Genomic DNA, 22,939 nt, shown 5'->3' with positions numbered 1-22,939 from the left:
TCAGATAAAAGAAAGGGCTTGCACTCTCTTGAAATATCCATACAATAGTCTCTAACCATTCTTTTCAAATACACAGTGTTCTGAATATAATTAAAAATTAACAGATATAGAATAAAGTAGGAAAATGTAACCTGATTCAAAAGAAAATAATAGAAGTAGACCAAAAGATCACCCAGCTATTGGAAATGGCAGCAAGGGCTTTAAATCAATTATTATAACTAATTTAAAGAATTTGAGGGGGGGAAGGATATTTCAAAAGGAAAATCAGAACTCCAAGAAAAGGACCAAACATGAATACTAATATTAAAATATGCAACATCTGAATTTTTTTCTCCAAATCTGCCGATGCAGTAAAATTAACTGTCATTTTTCTTCCACTTCTTTCTGAAATAACTTTCATGGAGATTCAAATGAGTGATTTAAATGAACCCAGAAATAACATTAGAAGGGAGTTGTTGCTTTGAAAGTTACTCATCACCTCATTCTTTAGAACTGGGAAAACCAGTCACTAAACCCTGATCTAGTCAACCATATTAGGAAGAGGCACTAAATTTAAAATTTGTTCTCATATTTTGGACTCTAAATAAAAATTACACTACTTAACTCTGCCACTTGCTTCTGAAGCAGATGTGCTTCTGTGATTCTTATTTAGAAATGTTTTTAGTTCCAAATTTTAAACAGGATATTTGCTTTGTCTTAAGGCACTTGCCTAAGTAGTTTTCTTTTTCATAAATAATTTTTCTTTTAAACTTACATCATCTTCTAGCTTGAGCAAGAATCTTCTGTCTCTCTTTTTCTGTCTCTCTTTTACTGTCTCTCTTTGTCTCTGTATCTGTCTGTCTCTTTCTCTCTCTCTAATGTATTTAGACCAACTCTCTCTCCTAATTTAGTAAATATAACATTTTAGTTCTTGCAACTTCAATTTCAAATAAGCAATAAACCACTATAAATTTTCATGGTTGACCCATTCTCATTAATCAGTATTCCCATATTAAATTAGTTATGAAAACATTAAACTGGCTAGATGTGATCCACTTATTATTGGGATTAAAATGAATGAAATTTCTAGGGAATTATTAGCATTTATTATATAAATTGACCTGCAATAGATATAATATGATCAAGATGTTTTGGGCAACTGTGATTTATGTTCCTTTTCTAGCTTTCTTTGACATCAGAGAATGATCTGAATCAGTCTCAGTTCACTGTGTTAGTGTAAAACAAATAACATTTATTGGTTTGGGGTTATTAAAATTTATGTTTCCCCTTTTGGCAGTGTGAGGTTATTTGACTTAACTATATGACTTTATTTTTTGTATATCTCAAAACTTTTTAGGCAAAGGATTTTACTTATGATTTCATACACACACACACACACAGACACACCCCACAAAATCTAAAATTTCATATAAGATTCCTATTAAGAATACTTTCCTTGGAAAAGTTTGGCACTAAATGAGCAGCAAATACATAAGAACTTATAAGCTTTATGTAATAATTCAACACGTGCAATCTTGGGTCATTCTACGATCTCTGCTCAAGCTCAAACACACACTGCCTTAGGAGTCTAACGTTTGGAATTAAAATCAAAATGTGAGAGGAGTGAGCCATAGATGGTGCTAATCTGGAGCTGTGTATATGAGAAGTGGGTAGAAAGTTTGTTTACAATATCTGCTTGTCAAACTTTTCCCTCTGGAGTCTCCTCCAGCAAGAGCAGAAGGAATCTGGATAGAGGAATTTCTTTCTAGACATCTGGTCCTTGGATAAACGTTTAAATGGATTCCTCATCTGTAAAATCTAGTTTAAGGGACAAGATCCCCTGTCAGCTTCAAGATGCCAGCTATGATATACAATAGTAGGGAGGCCATAGGAAAATATTTAGAATAATTAAGGCAAGCTGCCTTTCTGGGCTGGGGGAGTATAAATTGATAGATTTGGATATTGATGGATTCAGTTACCTCCTACTTCTCTCACCTTCTTAAAACCAGGTAACTTAATCATAATTGCTGTTTCTATGCAGTACCTTGGCAAATAAAGACAAATAAACTGCCATAGCAGTAAAAAAATCTTCAAAATACAGTGGGAAGAGTCATAGGAATCATCTTGGTTCAAATTTTGGCTCTGTTTTTTAATTTGCTCCACAAGGTTGGACTTCATTGGCTCTCTCTAAAAGTTTAATTTCCTTATCTTCAGTGTTATTAAGATTAAAATGATACTATATAAACTAGAATTATGGTAAGCAGCCGTTAAAAAAATACTCTTTTCCCTTTGCTGTCTCCTATTAGTAGGTCCCCCTCGTCTAAATAAACAAGAAACTTAATTGGTCCAGGGCAGCTGCAGCTTCAGGTCCTTTTAGGACCTTGATCAAGTCATATAACTTCTCAGAGTTTCTGTCTTGCCACCTGCAAAACCAAGATAATCATAGTTGACACCTGCTCACCATGCTGTGAAGATGAACGCAGTAACATCCACAAAGCAGGCTGCACTCTGGGAGAAGCCAAGTGTCACTTGCAATAAAAATAACAAGTATAACATTAAAAAATATTTATTTCCCAGGTACTCTCTAAAGAGATTTGGGCATCTGTTGCCCAGGACACATTGGCCTTTAACTAAAAACAAATACCTGCCAGTTTTCATTTAAGTCCATTTTAGCAAATTGTTACTGTTTTGTAATATAACTATTGAGTCCTTGTAGATTAACAAAAAGCCGCTGGGAAAAAGCACTGTACCTTGCCGGCAGGAAACGGAGAACCCCACCAGGGCAACTCTGTGCACAGTTACCATTCAGCCAGCGGCACTTCTCACTGTGATTTGATAAACCTTGCACTTAGCAAAGACTAAGCATTTTAATTGGGAGATTTTGCAGGAATTTTTGATTACACTCTGTCTGATAGCAGTATGTGCCAAATATACCTGGTGTCATGAATCTCTTAGTGTTACATTTAAACAGGCCTATCATTGTCTTGTCTCCTACTAATATCTAGGGGACCTTTTTACATTGAATTTGAGGTTTTGATTTACTACCATACCTCTAGGAAAAATATTGTTGACATTAGAATGTTTTTTAATGAAATTACTTATTTAAGAGATGAGCAAAACATTGTGTCCAAGTGCATGATATGTGCTTATTAAGGAAGCCAGCAGGTTTTATAATATGTCTTCAATTTTTAAAATGCCTCAGCTATCATTTTCTAGGTATGGCTTTCTACATATGACTTTTAAAATGATAACTGGAAGCGTTTCTCCTAGTCAGACTTGATTTGTGAACATGTTCTACTGAATGCTGAATGACTCAATGAAACTCATTTAAAGCACAGTCTCTATATTCAGGGGTAGAAAGCTGGAAGAAAACCTTTATCTGAATGTCATTCTCTGGATTGAAAGAGAAAGTGTAATATAAATAACCCTCTAAATGTGTTGGTGGTCAAGTTATTACCTAGTGTGTAAAGAGGAAAACTATTATTTCTATTAAAAGTCACAGCCAAATAATAATAGGAGTAGGAAAAGAGATAGAAAATTAGAGAGAGAAAAAAAGAAACAGTTTTTCAGTAGAATTCTTTGTGCTTTTAAGAACAGAGTCTATTGAAGATATGTATCAGTGATGCGTAAAATTCAAACAATGCCTGTTCTTCAGTTTTCTGCAGACTCAAATGGACTTTTAACATTTTCTCTGTAAGATTTGAATGTTACTTTAAAATAGAATGATTTACCAAAGACTCCGTTTTTCTTACATAAGAAAACAAATTAAGAGGATAAGAGAATAAAAGGGATCCTTACTTATAGGACTGAGCATGTTCAGAATGTTAAAGGCAAGCTCACACTCAGTAAATCTCAGAGGTGCAGTGGTGATGGTCTCCCAGTAGAACCCTCCCCTTCTGTCATGCCTCCTATCCATCCTCCACAGAACTGTTAGGCTACTAATTCTAAAGCATGTTGACTCCCAGCTGTTTTACAAATAAATGCATTCAAAGCCTTCCATGATCTCAACTGCAGTTGATCTTATGATTTTTCTGCTGTTCCATTGTACTTAGTCGACTTTCCCGTCTAAATGACCTACTAACTGAATCATCTTCAAACTTCCTGACTTACATCCTTTTTCTCACATTTCTCATGGCATCGACAAAGTTTTGATTTTTTCTGTTTCCAAGTTAAATGTGTGTTTTTTCTTTAATTATTATTCTGACTACTTCTGCCCCATAAGCCATAGTTAATTTTTCTCTCTTCAGAACTCTCATAGCAATGTATCTGATCTTTCATACAATGTTACATTATATCCTCTACTATACATTACACCATCTATGTAGATGCTTCCTACTCTCCACTAGGCCTGATATTTTGTTCCATATGTTATAAAAACTTCCTGAGGTCAGAAATCAATTTGTGGTTAGGCCAGCTCAGGTACATCTACCTCCGAGAGCACATTACATTTAATGAAAGCCATATAACTCACTGAATAAATACAAAGGGGAATATTTTAATCCTAATTTCATCAATTCTTCTTTCATTTGGTACAATTTTATATTTTATTTTGTTTGCATTTTTCTTCACTTAGTTCTGTTGAAAACGACAAACTTGCTTTACAGCCCAGAAAGAGGAGATAAAAGAAAGTACAGAAGGCTAGAAAAGTAGGCTTCAGAGTCATCAAGATCCAGGTACTAGGTGATTAGGACCAAAAAGGCAATTTCACAGCAGGAACAACCCAGTTAATATACTGCTGCTCAGAAGAAATGGAAACCAAACAGTTTTCTACTGAATTGTCCAGTTCTGAGAAAGGGGCATCTAATTGGTCTAACTGGTCTGTTAGGCTTGTCTTGGGTGAGATGTAACTACTATTTACAGTGTGTGTCTTAAACACTTCCAGTAGTGAAGACATAGTTGCAGTAAAATAAATGAGAGGGCTATTAGGAAGGAAAAATAGAGGCTGTCAAAGACAGGCACACATCCATTACTGAAGATTCATTACATGGAGACATTAGGTAAAGTGTGGGAGATGATTGTCATTATTTTTTATAATCCGTAATTAATGAAGGCGTTCTTGAAGTGTTTTATTATACTTCATTGTGATGCATTAGACTAAGACTGTGTGTACTGCACAAAGGGAATATCTTGCATAATTTTCCACATGATTGCCACAAAATACCCCCAGGTATGATATAACATCATTTACTTTTTCTATAATCAGATTGTGGGTCAGCATATATTCAGAGGTATCAAACTTTCTGACTCTATGTATAATATGCTGGATGGTGTGGCTTTGAAGATCTTTAAATACAGGCATATTTAAGAATGAAATAGTAACTGACTCAAAAAGAGGATGAGATATGATGTGCCTCTAAAAGGAGTTATTTCTTCTGACAAAAAGCACATATCTAGTCAAAGCAGCAGACTACGTGAATTCTAGGACTGGCTGGGCTTCATGACAAGACATCCTATGTTGCATGAAGCAAAATAACATATTCTTCTTGCAGTATACACTTGGTTAGCACTCCCTACCACCTTTACTCCAGAAAACAGTTCAGACTGTAAGAAACAGTATTAACACATTTGTTGCCTGGCTAAAAAACTTTCACCAAGTACCTACTCCTTGTCTTGTAGGAACAGGAGTATCTGGCCAGATTCTGAGAATAAAATGAGCAAAACCAGAGTTGCTGCCTCCCAGCGGCAGTATTTGTAAGAGACAAGTAAATTGATGATTTCAGTGATAATAATAAGACCCATTATTTCCAGTGATTTATGAACCCAGAAGAGGGCTCCCAAGAAGTAAAGGAGAAGCAGAATGTGGCATCAATAACTTTTAGAGAAGATGATGCTTGAGTAACTTATTTAAGTACATTTTGGGATATTTCAGATGAAGAAGGTATGCATGTATGTGGGTAGGGTTGGGAGGAAGTGAGGACAGATAGACACTAGACATTGAAGTACACGTCTCTCCTTCGTTGATGGAAGGAAAAATAAATTCTGCCACTTTGTCCCTGAAAATGAGCTAAATGAGTTAGAGTCAAAGTTGTCTTTTTAAAGGTAACTCACCGGGTAGGGGTTGGGGGGTTACTATGCTATCTTCAGAAAAAGAGATTTGCCACAGTAAGGAAGCAATCTGGTTTGTGTCCATCTAAAATGAAACTTGATGGGATATGGGAAGGCTGCCGCTGTTGACAGCACAATGGAATATTTCTGCCTCTAAAGAAACAATAACAAAGATAGACTTGTTGGGCTTCCCTGGTGGCGCAGTGGTTGAGAGTCTGCCTGCCGATGCCGGGGACACGGGTTTGTGCCCCGGTCCGGGAAGATCCCACATGCCACGAAGCGGCTGGGCCCGTGAGCCATGACCGCTGAGCCTGCGCGTCCGGAGCCTGTGCTCCGCAACGGGAGAGGCCACAACAGTGAGAGGCCCGCGTACCGCAAAAAAAAAAAAGATAGCCTTGTTGCCAATACAAAAAAGTCAGGAACAAATAAGAAGTTGGCATGATAATAAAAACTTTGAGTCTGCACAAATGGCCAAATGATTGTTTTTTATTCAGCCAAGCTAGATTGTTGTCTTTGAAAAATTTTTTAATAGTTTATCTAGATAGATAGCTTATAGCCAAAGTTTATTTGTTTTTATACTGTTTGGGTTCTCAACTAAGGTTTATCGGCCTCATTTAAGACAAGTGTTTTTCAGCCATCAACAAGGGAATGAGGATGTTGAGACAGTCTCTCCTTTGTCTTTGAGGCAGTCAAGTGGAAAGAAAGGCACACAGAGTCACCAAAGGCCTGTGCTACAGTTGAACCAGGAAGAAATACCAAGATTATAATTAACATCTGATGTCAATATCATCACCCCAGGTCTGAATTTATCAGTGAATCCATGCCAGACCTTCAGTGCCAGATGGTCACCTGACCTCTGTGGTTGGTTATTTCCCTCTTAGATAGCACATTTCATCTTTAGGCCACTTTAATCATTAGGAAATCCTTCCATGTTTTGCTTGCAATTATCTGCTGAACCTACCATTTAATTTTTTAATTGCTTAAGATATTGCTTGATTGTTTTCCTGATTGCTTACCCTTCCAATGCCCATATGTGGCAAACATAGTTCATAATTTTTTCCTACCTAGGCTAAACAACTCCCAGTCCCTTCAAATGTTCTGCATGTGACATCATATGAGTTCTCTTCACCCGCCTCATTTAGAATATGCTACATTTCCTCTATATTTTTCTTAAAATGCAAGATCTTATGAGACTTCCCCTAGTCTGAAATAGGTGTCAATGTCCCTTAGTATTTTAGAGACCCTATTAAATTTGGGAAGTAATAAAGATACGAATGTTTCTTTTACTTGTATTGTCTTCATGCAATTGTCATCACCAATAACCCAAATCTTTTCCCAATCACTTGCACACTAAGGTATAGGTTTCTGCTTGTAGACGTGGGAGAGGAGATTCAAATGTAAATGCACTGGACTTCTTTTTCTTGAGATTTTTAGGGTTCACATGTCATGAAATGTTTTCCTGATGTTTGAGTATTGGCATAAGATACCAGAAAACTCAGTCTGCAGAGAGATCCATGTATAAATCCTGTTCTATTACATCACAGCTCTGTGACCTTCAACTATTAACTTCCCTAATTCTCAATGTTTATATCTACTAAATGAAGACCACTTTCAAAAAATCGTGTTAATATTAAATGAAAGGGTGTCTGGAAAATATGAAGAATAGGTAGTGCTTTGTTCATAGGAAATGCTCTATGAATGTTACAATGCTGCAGGGAGGACATCTAATTCACATCTACTTTAAAAATAATGGCTTCTTTCCTAGACAGTAAGTGCTAGCAATAAGAACTTCAAAACTGAAATGTCTTGCGCAAGTTTATTCAGCTACCTAAAGTAAGAATAAAATGACAACCCTAATTCCCTGTATCACATCTTGCTTTCTTTAAATGATACAGATCCATGTATAGGTATAACAGAATCACTTTGCTCTACACCTGAAACTAACACAACATTGTAAATCAACTATAGTCCAATATAAAATAAAAATTAAATAAATAAAGTTACAACCATCTATATGCTCAAAAAATAAAAATAAATGACACAAGTCATGATTACAGATTATACCCTTGTTTCTGCTGATATAAATAAATGCAAATCAAGGAAAGTAGGTATTGAATTGAGGAACAAGTATATATCATAACAAATATTCTGTTGGATTCATTTCAAAGTACCTCTGTGCAATAAAAATCTAAGGTACTGCTATCTTAAAAATGCAAATAGTATTTTAAAGATTAATATGGGCACAACACTAAACTTGAACTGTGTTCATTTCTAGAAAATCCCAGACGTAGACACAGCGCCTGAAAGGTTATAAACAGTTTCCCTGTGTCTTAGCCAGATCTGTGAGTCCTTGATCATAAGAGTAATTCTGGGATGTGAGATACAGTTACATACAAACAAACCCACATAAACATGTGTCTCTACCCTAGCAGAAAAAAAGATTTAGACACTGTGGGGCTTTATTTATTTAAATATTCCAGGATTGTGGTGATTATATTTTTTAAATGAACTTTATTATTTTGTGGTTAAAGTTGGAGGAGGATAATTAGCCACAGCCCTTAAATTCTCCCCGTGCTCTAAAGTTGAAATCGATAAAAATATGGAGGGAGGATGTAAATGCTTTGTCTCACCTTTCGTTTATGAAATGCTCCTGCTTACTCAGCCTCACTGCTTCTCTTTTCTCCAGCTGCCATTTGGCTTCCCAGAGCCAAATGACAGACTTCCAAACAGACACCTGGGAAATTCAGCCTGAGCCACTGTATAACTACAGAGAGTGAGTTTATCATGTGCCATGTCTTGACACTGTGACAAGCTACTAAAGGACCATTGATTAGCCCTTAGTGTTTGTAGAGCTTGAACTCCACTGTAAAATCTGTCCTGTTGCTCTAAGTTCAGTAAGAGGTCATTAAGAATTTGATATACCAACAGCATCACTAAGGCACCTAACAGTACATTTCCAGGAACTACAGGACATCTTAAAAGGCTGTCGGCATGGCTTTCTGTTGAAGACTCTAAACTTGACTAAATGGAATTGAAATAAAATATAAAATGGGGAAGCAACTAAAAGGTAATAAATGGCAGATAATAACATATACTTTCTACAAATATCTTGATATTTAGTGCTTTTCCTTGAGAAAGACTTTAGATGTGAGAGCTATTCTTATTTAAGGCCTATCTTCCCTCTAGACTCAGATCTCCTTGTAAAACAAGGATGTTCATTTTGTTAGCCACTGTCCCGACACCTAGCACAATGCTTGGCACAGAGTGGGCACACAATAGACATTTGCTTAATGAAAGAATGTTGCTAGGCATCCTGTCTTGGATGGAGATATTTGTTTAGTGTAGCCAATAAAGATTATTCAAAGGTCACAGAATTCAATGATTCTTCTTATGATTTTTGAGTTGGTTACTATTACTTCCGGGCTGGACCAGTCTTCTTGTATTCAGAGCTTTCAAGTGTTCAGAATTTTAGAGTATTTTGAAGAGGTACACCAGAAGACTAACTTCTGATAGTGGCATTGGGACTTGGAATAATGAATACTTTTTTATAATATTTTGTTACATTTCATGGTTTGTAATAATATTCCTTATTTGACCTACAAGTTCCCCAATGTCTATAAATCTTGACTTTGGAGGGCTATATATGTAATAAAAAACCTTAATTTGTTTTAATTTTCTAAATCTTGCTCAATTAGAACATTCATTTATAAGTTATTTAACTCTTTTTTTCCTAGCTTCATTAGGATATGACTGAGAAGTAAAATAGTATATGATTAAGGTGTCCAACATAATGTTTTGATATTCGTATATTGTAAAATGGTTACCACAATCAAGTTAATTAACATAACCATCCCCTCACATAGTTGCCTTGTGTGTGGGTGTGGGTGTACATGTATGGTTAAGAACACTTAACATCTACTCTCTTAGCAAATTTCACATATAAAATACATTATTATTAACTATAGTTAACTATGATACACATTAGGTCTCCAAAATTTGTTCACCTTATAACTGAAATTTTGTACCCTTTAACCAACATCCTTCCAACCCCACAACCCCCGTCCCTGTTAACTACATTCTATTCTCTATTTCTATGAGTTTGACTTTTTAAGGTTCCGCATATTAGTAAGGTCATGCTTATTAAGTGCCATTTGTGTTCTGGGAAGTGGAGATGTGATAATAAGTAAGGCACAGCCTCCACACCAAGGAACTCAAAATTTAGAAAATAAAACAACAACAATAACAAATAACACTTGAACTTTGCTCATAATGTACCAGGCACTTTTGGAAGAAATTTACATAGATATCTCATTAAGTGTCCATAAAATCCTATGATGTAGAAAATATTATGTTCAATTTACACATACACGAATTGATACTATATAAATATCATATGCATAAAAAGGCAAGTAAATATGCACAGTATAATAGGATATGCTCTGTAGTAGATATTTGTAAACTCAGGCAATACTTGTTTTATCTATGTGAAATGTCTATGCCATGAAATATGACTCAGAGTTTGCCAAGCAGAGAACTAGAGTGGAAAGATTATGTTTCTGGAAAAGAAAACAAACATTTACAAAAATATTGAGATTTGCTTCTGCATCAGCCTCAGTACCATCATCATCATTATCACAGCTAATATTTATTGAGAGATCACTGTATTTCATGTCAGTCATTAAATATTTAAGGATGAACCCTTTTATTCTTTACAATAGCTGAAGGTGTCAATACCATATTTATCAATATTTTACAGGTAAAGAAATAAAGACACACAAAGAGGACCCTAAGTTACACAGCTAATAAGTGGCAAAACAGAACTTAAACAAGGATGTCTCTCCCTAGAGAGCCCACACTCTTAACCATTAAATATACTGACTCTCATGAGGGACATAACATATTTGGGAAATGGCAAATAATTATGGTTGTGATGTTAAGATAGTCATAGTAGATGAAGAATATAAAAGTCTTAGAGTGTACAGTCTTTGTGATGCCATTATATTTAGACTTGTGGAAATATTGAGTCTTTGATGAATCCATGAAACGACATTTGTTTTCAAAAGATCACTCCATGGAGAATTGATTCAGGTAGTGAAGATATTTGAGGAAAAGAAATATACTTGGAGAAAAGAATAGTCTAAGACAAGAAGGATGAGAGTTTGAACCAAGGAGAACAGTTATGGAAATAGAAAAAAGAAGAAGAAATTTAAGCCTTAGTAAATTAAAAATATAGTAGAGCAGATGTGATAATCAAGTTTCTGTCAAAGAGTAGCTAAAAGGAAAAGGAGAAAGTTTCTGACTTGGACAAATTGCGGAGGGAGGGGCCATCAGTAAACACAGGGAATGCAAGGGAAGAAACAGGTTTTAATGGAGGATAATAATTGCAACTTTGGAACATTAGCAAAATTACATTTCCTGAGCTTCATTTTTTTGGAAAATGACTTCAAATTTCTGACTTCAAATCTACCCTTGCTGTCACTGTGAAATCATTTTGTTATGCTATATTTTCTATTAAATATGACCTAACTTTGAAGTAACTCTATTGGTACTAGTCTTCCCATTCCAAAAAATAATTTAGTATGCAGTCCTCAAGTTGGCTTGGAAATGTTATTTTCTTGTGAATGAAATAGTTTTATTTTCCTTTAAAGGGAATCAACGGTTTGTAAAACATGTACAGCCAGGTGAGTATGGGTCTTACATATTTTGTGTTGGAAATAAACATGTAAATGAGATAAGCATTTCCCTCATCAACTAATCCAATTTTTCTTCAAAAGCATGTTGCAATGTTGAGTTTCCTGCATATAAACAGTTTATCACAGACATCTTATGGCTCTTAGAGCAAAGTCATTTTTTAATTTAAAGCTAATAATATAGCTTAAACATTCTTTTAAGATGAAAAATCCATCCTGTAGGTTCTGTTGCTTTAATTTTCTTCATTGAGGTAGATTTTTCCTTTCCTGTCAGATCCTCTTGTGGTCTGGTTTGGTTTAATTTGCAGAAGTGCCATACCAAATGATTGGCTATAAAGGTGTCTCTTTTCCTTGTCTCTGTTGTGTTAATAGCAATCACACCAGCAGTCTATTTTATTTTCTTTATCTTTGTAAATCTAAAAGGGACTTTTACTTATCATATAAAGTATTTTGTATTTTCCTTCTTTACAATTTCTCCCTTCAAATGGTACAGAAGCTCCAAGAAAGCAGTTGTTTTATTTATTGTACATATGTCTCTACTTGCAGAGCAGAGAACAATTCCTAGCATATAATAAGCCTTAATAATTCTTCACTGAATAAATAAAAAATGAAGTATGGATGAATCTGTAAGTCCTCTTCCAAGTTTTTGTTTAGTTTCTGGCTATTACTTATTATATAAAAACTAATTTTGGACGTAGAAAAAAGTTGCAAATACAGTAAAGTATCTTAGATACTTCACCCAGATGCTCCAAATGTTATAACTTACACAACCAGAGTACAAATATCAAAATCAGGAAACTTACCTTGATACAACTCTATTAAGTAATCTAATATTAAGTAATAGTAACATTAAGTAATCTACAAATGTACTCAAATTTAGGAGTGGTCCCATTAATGTCTTTTTTTTTCTGATATAGGATCTAATTTAAGATCTCAGATAATATTTAGTTTGTCATGTCTTTCTGGTCTTTTTCAGTCTGGGACAGTCCTCAGACTTTGTTTGCATTGATAACCTTGACATCTTTGAAGAGTACTGACTAGTTACTTTGTACAATGTCTACCTATCTGGGTTTGTCTGATGTTTTCTCATGTTCAAATTCAGATATGTTTTGGGCTAGATTGCCATGGGAGTGATGATAAACTCTTCTTAGTGCATAATATCAGAGGATTCATGCTATTTAAATTTCTTATTTATTGATGCTAGTTTTGATCCCTTATTTAAGAGAGGTGGTGTAAATCAGGTTTCTCCCCTGTAAGGTTACAATTTTTCCCTTCGTAGTGAACAAATATGTTGGAGTAGATACTTTAAAACTATGAGTATACACTTTTTCTCATCATGTTTGCTCCCTAATTTTGGCATTCATTCATGAACATTTTCTACAATAAATATTACTCTGGTGTTTGCTGAATGATAATTTCCTTTAGTCCTTCTGCATTTATTAGTTTGAGTTCTAATTAGTTTGAGTTTGAGTTCTGCATTTATTAGTTTGAGTTCTCAGTAAGGCTGTCCCTTTATCTCATTTATTAATTCAATTACCAGTATAGACTCACTAATATTTGTTTTATTCAATGGGTTTTAACCTATTACTCTACTTTATAATTTTGCTCAAATTGTCCCAGATCCAACCACTGGCTTCTGTGTAATTTCAAATGGCCTGAACATTTTTTTAAGCACTTTCTTGTGCCACAAAAATATTAATACTTAGACTTATGTTGTACTTGCCTTGCCCCAACCTTGCAATCTGTCAATTTTCCCAAGGAGTTCTCTCTTATATAACAGTGATATTTAGAAATCAAAACTCTCTGTGTTCATTGCTACTGGAATGTCATTGTTTTTAGACCCTTTCAAGCAACATAGCTGGGAAGCGAATATACCATCAACACGGAAATACACACATTTATACTATTCATATACATATTTTTACTATTTCTATATCTGTATCTATGACATTCTCATATTTCTGACTCTAATCCAACACTGAAAGGTTCATTCAAGTCTTCCTCTTCCTTTATTTGTAAATTCTTTCCTGAATAGCAAGTTCTATAGAATATATTTATTTTTTTCAAACCTAGAATACAGTTTCAGAATTGTTAACCTATATTCCTGTGAAAAACAAATTTATCAACTAGAGCACAGTATTCATGTACAGTTATTTTGAATTTCTGTCAAAATCCTGTTTATAAAATTAACTTCATTTGTTCCACCATCCCCTAGTGAGTTATAAGTATGCAATATATTTAGTGTTGTTTGTTGCCACTTGTATTTCATTTTATCTTCCAATTCCTTCCTGGTTGGTTTTAAGTACTTTATTTTGGTAGTATGTCAAATTATATCATGGTTTGAAAAGGAAACATATATAAAAATGTATGATCAGGGAAGCATTACTTCTCCCATATCGTGTACCCTGTTTCCATTTCCCCATTTTTTTCACCCCATTCCAACCTATGCCCTGTAGGTAATATATTTTTTTAGTTTCTGGGTTTTACTACATGTATTTATTTAATTTTTTGCACACATGTATGTTATATATATCATATCATATCATATCATATACATGTACTTCCTTACATGAAAGGAAACATTAAAGATACTATTTTGCACTTTGATTTTTTTAATTTAACAATATATGCTAAAGTTCACTCACATAAGTTTGTAGAGATCTTCCTCCTTCATTTTTATATAGCTGCATAATACTCCATTGTGTAAATGTATTATAGTTTACTCAACCACTCTCTTATGTAGGACATTTAGCTGTTTGCAAAGTTTTGCAATTACAAACAATTGTATAATAAATGATAGTACATATATATATGTTTGTATTGTTGAATTTTCAGGATACACTCCAAGAAGTGGATTGCTGGATCAAGTGGCAAATGCATATGTAGCTTCTAAATTTCCCATGAGAAAGTGTTGTTAACAGGTTTTATTCCCAACAGCAGTGCATAAGAATGCTCCTTAGCTCACTGGTTTCCAATAGAATACGTAGCCACTTAAAAAATTTTTGCCAATCTGATATGTGAGAAACGGTGTATCAATAATTTTCTGATTTGAATTTCTTTAACTGAATTTGAATGTCTTTTCATGTGAGTCAGGACCATTTTATTTCCTTTTTTTGTGAATTATCTATTCATGAATTTTTCTATTTTTCCATGTTTTTGTCCATTATTTCTCAATTTTTTTGAAATATTTTGCAAAGATCTTCTCCCTTTGTCAATTGTCTTTTGATGTAGTTTATAGTGCTTCTTCTGGGCATACAATTAAACAAATTATATATTCATATTTATCAAAATTGTATTGCCTCTGGATATTAAATCAAGTTTAGAAAGACTTTCTTTACTTATATTATCCCCCTAGGGCTTTTACGACTTCAATTTCTAACATTTAGATCTCTGACACATTTTGAATTTATTCTTATGTATGTTATACTAAAGGTGGCATTTCAGATCACAGGAACAAAGATGGAATTTTAAATAAGTGATGGCCAGACAACTGGGTATCCTTTTTTAAAGAGATAAAATTAGATCTATACTAATACAATTGAAATTAGTATATTTTTCTATTCATGGACCAGTACTACACTGTTTAATCACAGAGTCTCTGTAATATGTCTTAATATATGGTTTGTCTGTTTTAATATCCTTATTTTTAGATTTTCTTTTTTCAGTGTTTTACTGGCTATTCTTGACTGTTTATCTACATGAACTTTTGAGCCATCTTATTGCACATAACATCTTTATTTATTTTTTAAAGTTGTATTAAATTTATAAGTTAGCATAGGGAGAAGTGATATCTTCTTAATATGAGTCATTCTAAGAGGAAGGGATGTTTTACTATTTGTTAAAGTCAACTTTTGGTTATTTCAGGAGCACTTTCAAGTTTTTCACATTTGGGTTTTGTCTGTAATTCATCTACTTCATGGAACTAATCAACATTTCCTTTGTGGCCAATTATATGATCATTTTCTGTGAGTGTTGCATGAGGACCCAAGAAGAGGTTATATCTCTCTTATTAGGGCACAAAGTTTGACTTATCTATAAGAGCTATCCCACTTATATTATTTAGGCTACTTTCTACTGTATCTGATATCAAGATCACTACCAATGCTTTCTCATTTTTTCCACTCACCTTGTCCATAGCTTTAGTATTAGACTTTCTAAATCATTTTGTTTTAGATGTATCTCTTACGTACAGAGCATAGTTGGACCTTGCTTTGTAAGTCCAATGGAAAAATATGTCTTTCAGTGGGTATATTACACTATTTATTTGTGTAACATATATGTTTCATCTCAATTCAGTCATAATATTTTGTAATTTTGTGCATTGTGTTACATTTGCTATGTTTCTCTAGAAAATGTGTATTCATTGTTATTTAATTTACCAACTTTTTGGGGGGATATTTAGGGAATTTTTGTTCTAGTCCTAATTTTTGTATTTATACCATTAAAAAAATTTCCTTGGTTGTCTGCTATCTTATTTAATGTACTAACTGCTTTGTCAGTTTCAATGTAATCATTTAACTTCTGCTTACTGACTAATCAATGAGTTTTTTCTGCTTTCCTCTTTTTCTCTCCCTTGTCTTCTATTTTTCACTTGTGTTATTTCTACTTTTTTACAACACATCATATTTTTTTACATATAATGTATTGTAGGCACCAATTCCTCCAAAGAAACGGGCCAAATGTACTCAACTAGAAGGCATATTTAGTGAATCTTCTTATTTTTTTACTTTTAAAGGTGTTCTCTCTAATCCGAAATACAATATTTTCTGTATATGTATGTGCCATACCAAACATAGTGCTATATGTACAAGGGTATCTTCTGTATCCTCAGGCCAATAATTATTTAGTGCAATTAATGTTAGTAGTAAGTTTCACTGAACGAATGTTTCGAAAAAGTTTTACTAAAAGTGGTCATTATTTTACTCGTATTCTTCTATTGTTCTCATTTGCAACCTTGTTGTTGCCTCCTGTCATATCGAAAGTATTTTTGTGAATTCTAGTTTCAAGTTTTCACTAAATAGACATATTTTAGTTACTGAGTCCAAAACCAAATTCTAATTTCTTCAACTCCTTGTAAAAATGGTGTACTGAAAAGCCACTTTTGAGATAGAATCTGGTTCCAAAATTTTTATGCTTTAGAGACCATGGAAGAAAGTAATTTCTAGGTTTTTACTTACTCATAAAGACTGAAATGAGAACATTTGTGAAAATTCCTTAATTAAAAAAATTTAATCCTGTATATATTTCTTCATATATTTCAGTCCAGAGATACCAAACTCATTTTAGCTGTCAAGATAGATTTTATCTCACAGGTTTCAAGTTCCTCATTTACAAAGTAGAGATACTGATAATACCTGCCCATTTTTGCTCCTGAAAATATTGCAGCAATGAACGTTAACTTGAAGAGTGTTTGTAAATTATTGAAAACCTGATCCATTTTCTTCCCCATATTGTGAGGATTACATTTGATAGTGTGAAAGTGTTTTTAAAAATGGCAAGGTTCTATACAAATGTGATTGTCTGTGAACTGTAGGTCAGTTTAGCTGGATGACACAGTCTGTATGGTACCAGAATCACCAATTTAATATCATAAATTTAATTTGGAATTGTAAATTTCATTTACAGTTTAATTCAAATAAACAAGTAATTTTTAAATAAAACCTGATCTATTTATTGATAGCTGGAGTGTATATCCTGTGGAACAATCACACACACACACACACACACACACACTCACACAGAACAGGAGCAGAATATTAGCCCACATTAACATGACTTCAGAGCAAAAATAAATTTAAGCTGTGATTTAATTTACCAGTCTTTAAACCTAAATCTAGAACTGATATTTAGCTAGTACACAAAAGAAAGATTATGATGGTTTTCTAAATGTTGAAATTTTTTCATCATGAAGCTACGGTGCTGAGTCCTCAAGAGCCCCACCACAATAGCCTGATTCTACCTTCCTAGAATAGCCAAGGACCCAGCTTCTAAGGGTTAGACCCTAGACCAGCAGGGTCTTCCTGGCCCCTCTTCCAGTGCTAAAGCAGCTATTGTTCTCATTGATTGATATCATAATTTCCACCTTTTCCTAACTCAAAAAATGATGGATGAATCAGACTTGGGTTGGTTCTAATCTTGATAATTTGATCTCTACTCTCCTCTCCAGCTTCTGTATCTCTTATCCACCAGGATCTACTCTTAGAGGCTAGTAGTAGTGGGCTACTGCAATATGTCTTGACTCTGGGCTACTCGCAGTTCCTCTAGCTTTAGAATGCTTTTTTGTCTTCATCTGACTAACTCTTTTGATCCTCATCCAGCGTAGACATGCCTCCTCCTGGAAGTTTTTACTGACACTCTGGCATATCTGGAAGATACTCCTGTGTATTCTCCTAACACCATGTATTTTTTCCATCTATATCGCTGTCACCCTACACTGAAATTGCCTAATTTTGTGTGTATCTTTCCTTCTAGATTCATGTTTCTTAGGCAGGAGTTTGTTGTCCAGTGCTTAGCATATGGTGTCACAAAGAAAAGAATAGATATAGTTAATACATGGAGGCAAAGTATATATCAGGCCCTCTGATAGGTTCTTTATAAATTTTACCTTTTGAAATCATTCTTTTGAAGAAAAAATAAAAATTCAGAGAGATGAACTAATTTTCTTGAGTGCATAATCCCTAGACTTGAGCTGGAGTCTCTCTGACTCCAATATCATTATTCTTTCAGCAATATCACACTGCCTTCCTAGTGACTTGCAAATACATCCTTTTCTGTTTAGCTTCTAAGGGAACTGAGCGTTTGTGTATGGCTCAATATCCAATTTGCTTTTCTCCATTGAAATCTGGAAAAAAACGTCTAACCATCTGTAAAGTAGTTTATCCTATATTGAATTCTTGGAACACAAAGGGCATACTGGATTCAGCAATCAAAATCAAAATTGGCTTAAAGGTTAAAATTCTCTTTGTCAATAGTTAAAATTCTGAGACTCTTACTCTTGAAAGCTTTGTGTTTCTATATTCACTTATTTTTTTCTTTACTGCATCTATGCAGCAATCTTCTTTAACGGTGTAGCTTTTTAAAAACAGTTTACAATTTTCATGCTCACGCAGAAGAGTTACAGTCTCTGCACTTTAATAGAAAACTGTCTTCATAATTTGTCTACCTATCTTGTATTTATCAACCTGAATTCTGTGGGAAAAAATATTAAATTAATAGCATAGGGTGGCTTGTGATCTCACTGATTATGTTGTGGTTTCTCCTACTTTTCATAAAGGAAGAGCATGTTGTGAACACAATAAAGAAAGCCTCATACACATTAAGCAAGTAGGCATGCAGAGTGGGAGACAGTGTGTTGATTCCAAGATCTATTACAATTGCATGTTGAATTTGGGCATGTTATTAATCTTGCTGAGACTTTATTTTCCTCATTGTTAAGAAATATTGGAATAATCAACATATAAATATAATATTTAAAATACATAAGATTTTATATAAAATGTAAAATAATTAACACTTAAATATAAAACTCAGGAAGGAAAATATTTATAAAACTCATAAAGGTTAAAAAGATTAATCAAACTTAAACTTAATAAAGCCAGGGTTTGGGGACTAAGGTTTTGCCACTGTAATGCTAACAAGCATTAAAAATGTTTGATTTTTGCTCTCTTTTTTTTTTCCCATCCAGTTTCATATGTAACAGACTCATATAAAGCACAGTATGTAAGGTGTTAGTCTTTAGTAAAAAGTATCACAATGAGTTAAGAAATCAATGTCTCTCCAGTAGAATATAACACAAGCTCAGTGTCATTTGGTCCAGGATGGGTTTGTGTGATCACTGTTATGTCTTCAGCACCACAAACAGGGACATGGCAGGTAAGAGGTAAGTATTTGGTGAATGCTGTTTTCTGTTACTACTTTCAAATAAAATATTTTTTAGAGAAGTTCTAGTTTCACAGCAAACTTAAATGAAAGGTATAGAGATTTCCCATATACTCCCACCCCCAACACGCGTATAGCCCTTCCACTAACAACACCCCCCACCAGAGTGGGACCTTTGTTACAATGATAAACTGACATTGACACATCATAATCGCTCAAAGTCCGTAGTTCATATATTAGAGTTAACTCTTGGTGTTGTACATTCTATGAGTTTGGAAATATGTATAATGTATTGCATATAACATTATATTATTGTACAGAATAGTTTGACTGCCCTAAAACTCCTCTGTACTATGTCTTTTTTTTTTTTAGAGGTCTTTCTGTGTGTGTGTTAGTTTCTGCTTTATAACAAAGTGAATCAGCTATACATATACATATACATATATCCCCATATCCCCTCCCTCTTGCGTCTCCCTCCCACCCTCCCTATCCCACCCCTCTATGTGGTCACAAAGCACCAAGCTGATCTTCCTGTGCTATGTGGCTGCTTCCCACCAGCTATCTATTTCACATTTGTAGTGTATATATGTCCATGCCACTTTCTCACTTAGTCCCAGCTTACCCTTCCCCCTCCCCGTGTCCTCAAGTCCATTCTCTACGTCTGCGTCTTTATTCCTGTCCTGCCCCTAGGTTCATCAGAACCTTTTTTTTTTTTTAGATTCCATATATATGTGTTAGCATACAGTATTTGTTTTCCTCTTTCTGACTTACTTCACTCTGTAGGACAGACTCTAGGTCTTTTTGACCTTCCCTTTCCCCTACGCCCTGGAAATCACTGATCTGTTTACTCTCGCTGTAGTTTTGTCTTTACCAGAAAGCCAAATAGCTTGAATCATAAAGCATGTGCCTATTCAGATTGGCTTCTTTCACTTAGTGCTATGCATTTAATTTCCTCCATGTTTCTTCATAGCCTAATAACTCATATCTTTTCAGTGCTGAATACTATTCCATTTTCTGGATGTATCACAGTGTATTTATCCATTTACTTACTGCAGGGCATCTTGATTACTTCAAAGTTTTGGAATTAGAAATAACACTGCTATAAAATCCATGTTCATGTATTTTGTGGATATAAATTTTCAGTTCATTTGCGTATATACTCTGGAGCACAATCAGGATCATATGATAAGAGTACATTTCATTTTGTAAGAAACTATCACACTGTCTTTGAAAGTGGCCATAGAATTTTGCATTCCCACCAGCAATGAATGAAATTCCTGTTTCTCCACATATTTGACATCTTTGGTGTTGTCAGTGTTCTGGGTTTTGGCCATTCTATTAAGTGTTTGGTGGTACGTTTTTGTTTTAATTTTCATTTTCTATTGACATATGATGTGGAGCATATTTCCATATGTTTATTTGCCATCTATGTACCTTCTTTGGTATGATGGCTATTAAAGTTTTGGGTCCATCTTTTAATCTGGTTGTTCATTTTCTTATTATTGAGTTGTAAGAGTTCTTTGTATATTTTAGATGATAGTTTTTCATCTCATGTGTCTTTTGCAAATATTTTCTCATCTGTGGCTTGTCTTTTCATTCACTTGACAGTGCCTTTTATGCAGCAGAAATTTTTAATTTTAATAAGTTCAGCTTATCAATTCTTTTCTTCATGAATAGTTTTTGGTGTCAAATCTAAAGGTCCATCACCAAACACAAGGTCATCTAGGTTTTGTCTATGTGATATTCTAGGAGTTTCCATTTAGGTCTCTGATTTATTTTGAGTTAATTTTGTAAAATGTGTATGGTCTGTGTCTATCTTCTTTTTTTTTTCCTTTGTGCATGTGGATGCTCAATTGTTCTAGCACTGTTTGTTGAAAAGACTATCTTTGGTCCATTGTATTATCTTTGCTCCTTTGTCAGAGAACAGTTGACTATGTTTATGTGGGTCTATTTCTGAGCTCTCTATTCTGTTCCATTAATCTGTCTATTCTTTCTCCTAATACTCCACTGTTTTAATTACTGTAGCTTTACAGTTAAGCCTTGAGGTCTAGTAGTGTTAGTCCCTCCAAATTTGCTCTTCTCCAATATTATGTTGGTTATTCTTGGTATTTTGCCTCTCCGTATATATTTTAGAATCCATTTGCCAATATCCACAAAATAACTCCTTGGATTTTGATTGGTATTGTCTTGAATCTATATATCAAGTTGGGAAGAACTGACATTCAGACAATATTGAGTCTTCTATTTGTGAGCATGAAATAGCTCTCCATTTATTTAGTCATCTTTGATTTTGTTCATCAACGTTCTATAGTTTTCTTCATATGGATCTTACACATATCTTGTTAGATTTACACCTAAGCATTCTACTTTGGGAGTCATTAAGGTAAATGGTCTTGTGTTTTTAATTTCAGTTTCCAATTGTTCATTGCTGGTATTTAGGAAAGGGATTTGATTTTATAAACTAACATTATATCCTGCAACCTTGCTATAATCGCTTATTAGTTCCAGAATTTTTCGTTGACTCCTTCAGATTTTTACACAGACAATCATGTCATCTGCAAAGAAAAGCAATTTTATTTCCTTCTTCCCAGTCAGCATACCTTTAATTTCCTCTTCTTGTCTTATTAGCTAGAACATTCAATATGATGTTTAAAGGGAGTGGTGAGAGGGGCCATCCTTGTCTTGTTCCTGATCTTAGCAAGAAAGCATTTAGTTTCTCACTATTAAATAAGGTTAACTGTAGGAGTTTTTGATGTTCTTTATCAAGTTAAAGGCATTCCCCTCCATTCCTAGTGTACTGAAATTGAATGTGGTTTTATTCATCAATATATCAATGCCACAATATAGTAATTGTCAAAGGACAAAATTTGTCAAGTAACAATTCCTAATATTTTGTAACTGTTTACAATTCATAAACATGCTCATATTCTTATCTCATCTTGGAGGTACCATTTGCAATACAGTAAACAGATAGTATCATTTCAAATTTAGTCAAGAAGGAAATTAATGGCCAGAGATGAAATATATTTTAATGATTCACAAAGTTTGAAAGATACCAATTATGAAGTCCAAGTAAAGCCTTTGTATTACAATCTGTAAGCATTCCTTTTTTCCTTCTTCCCCTTCTTTCTTCCTTCTTTCCTCCCTTCTTTTCTCATTCTCTTTCTTTCTTTCACATCTTGCAATAACTGAGTGAGTGCTATTTAATTACCATGTTTGTTTCTAAAGACTTATGAAAAACATTAATTGAGGGTCTCTGCCTTCAAGAACTCATCATCTTCTGATTGATACAGATAAATGAAATAATAATAACAATATATGTTAATAAAACATCTAGTTAAGGATAG

The sequence above is a fragment of the Delphinapterus leucas genome, chromosome 7, assembly GCF_059928025.1.
Source record: "Delphinapterus leucas isolate spDelLeu-1000000601 "Yukka" chromosome 7, BTC_Dleu_Yukka2, whole genome shotgun sequence".
Taxonomy (NCBI): Eukaryota; Metazoa; Chordata; class Mammalia; order Artiodactyla; family Monodontidae; genus Delphinapterus; species Delphinapterus leucas.
The sequence above is the reverse complement of the archived record's forward strand: the minus strand, read 5'-3'. Positions refer to the sequence as shown.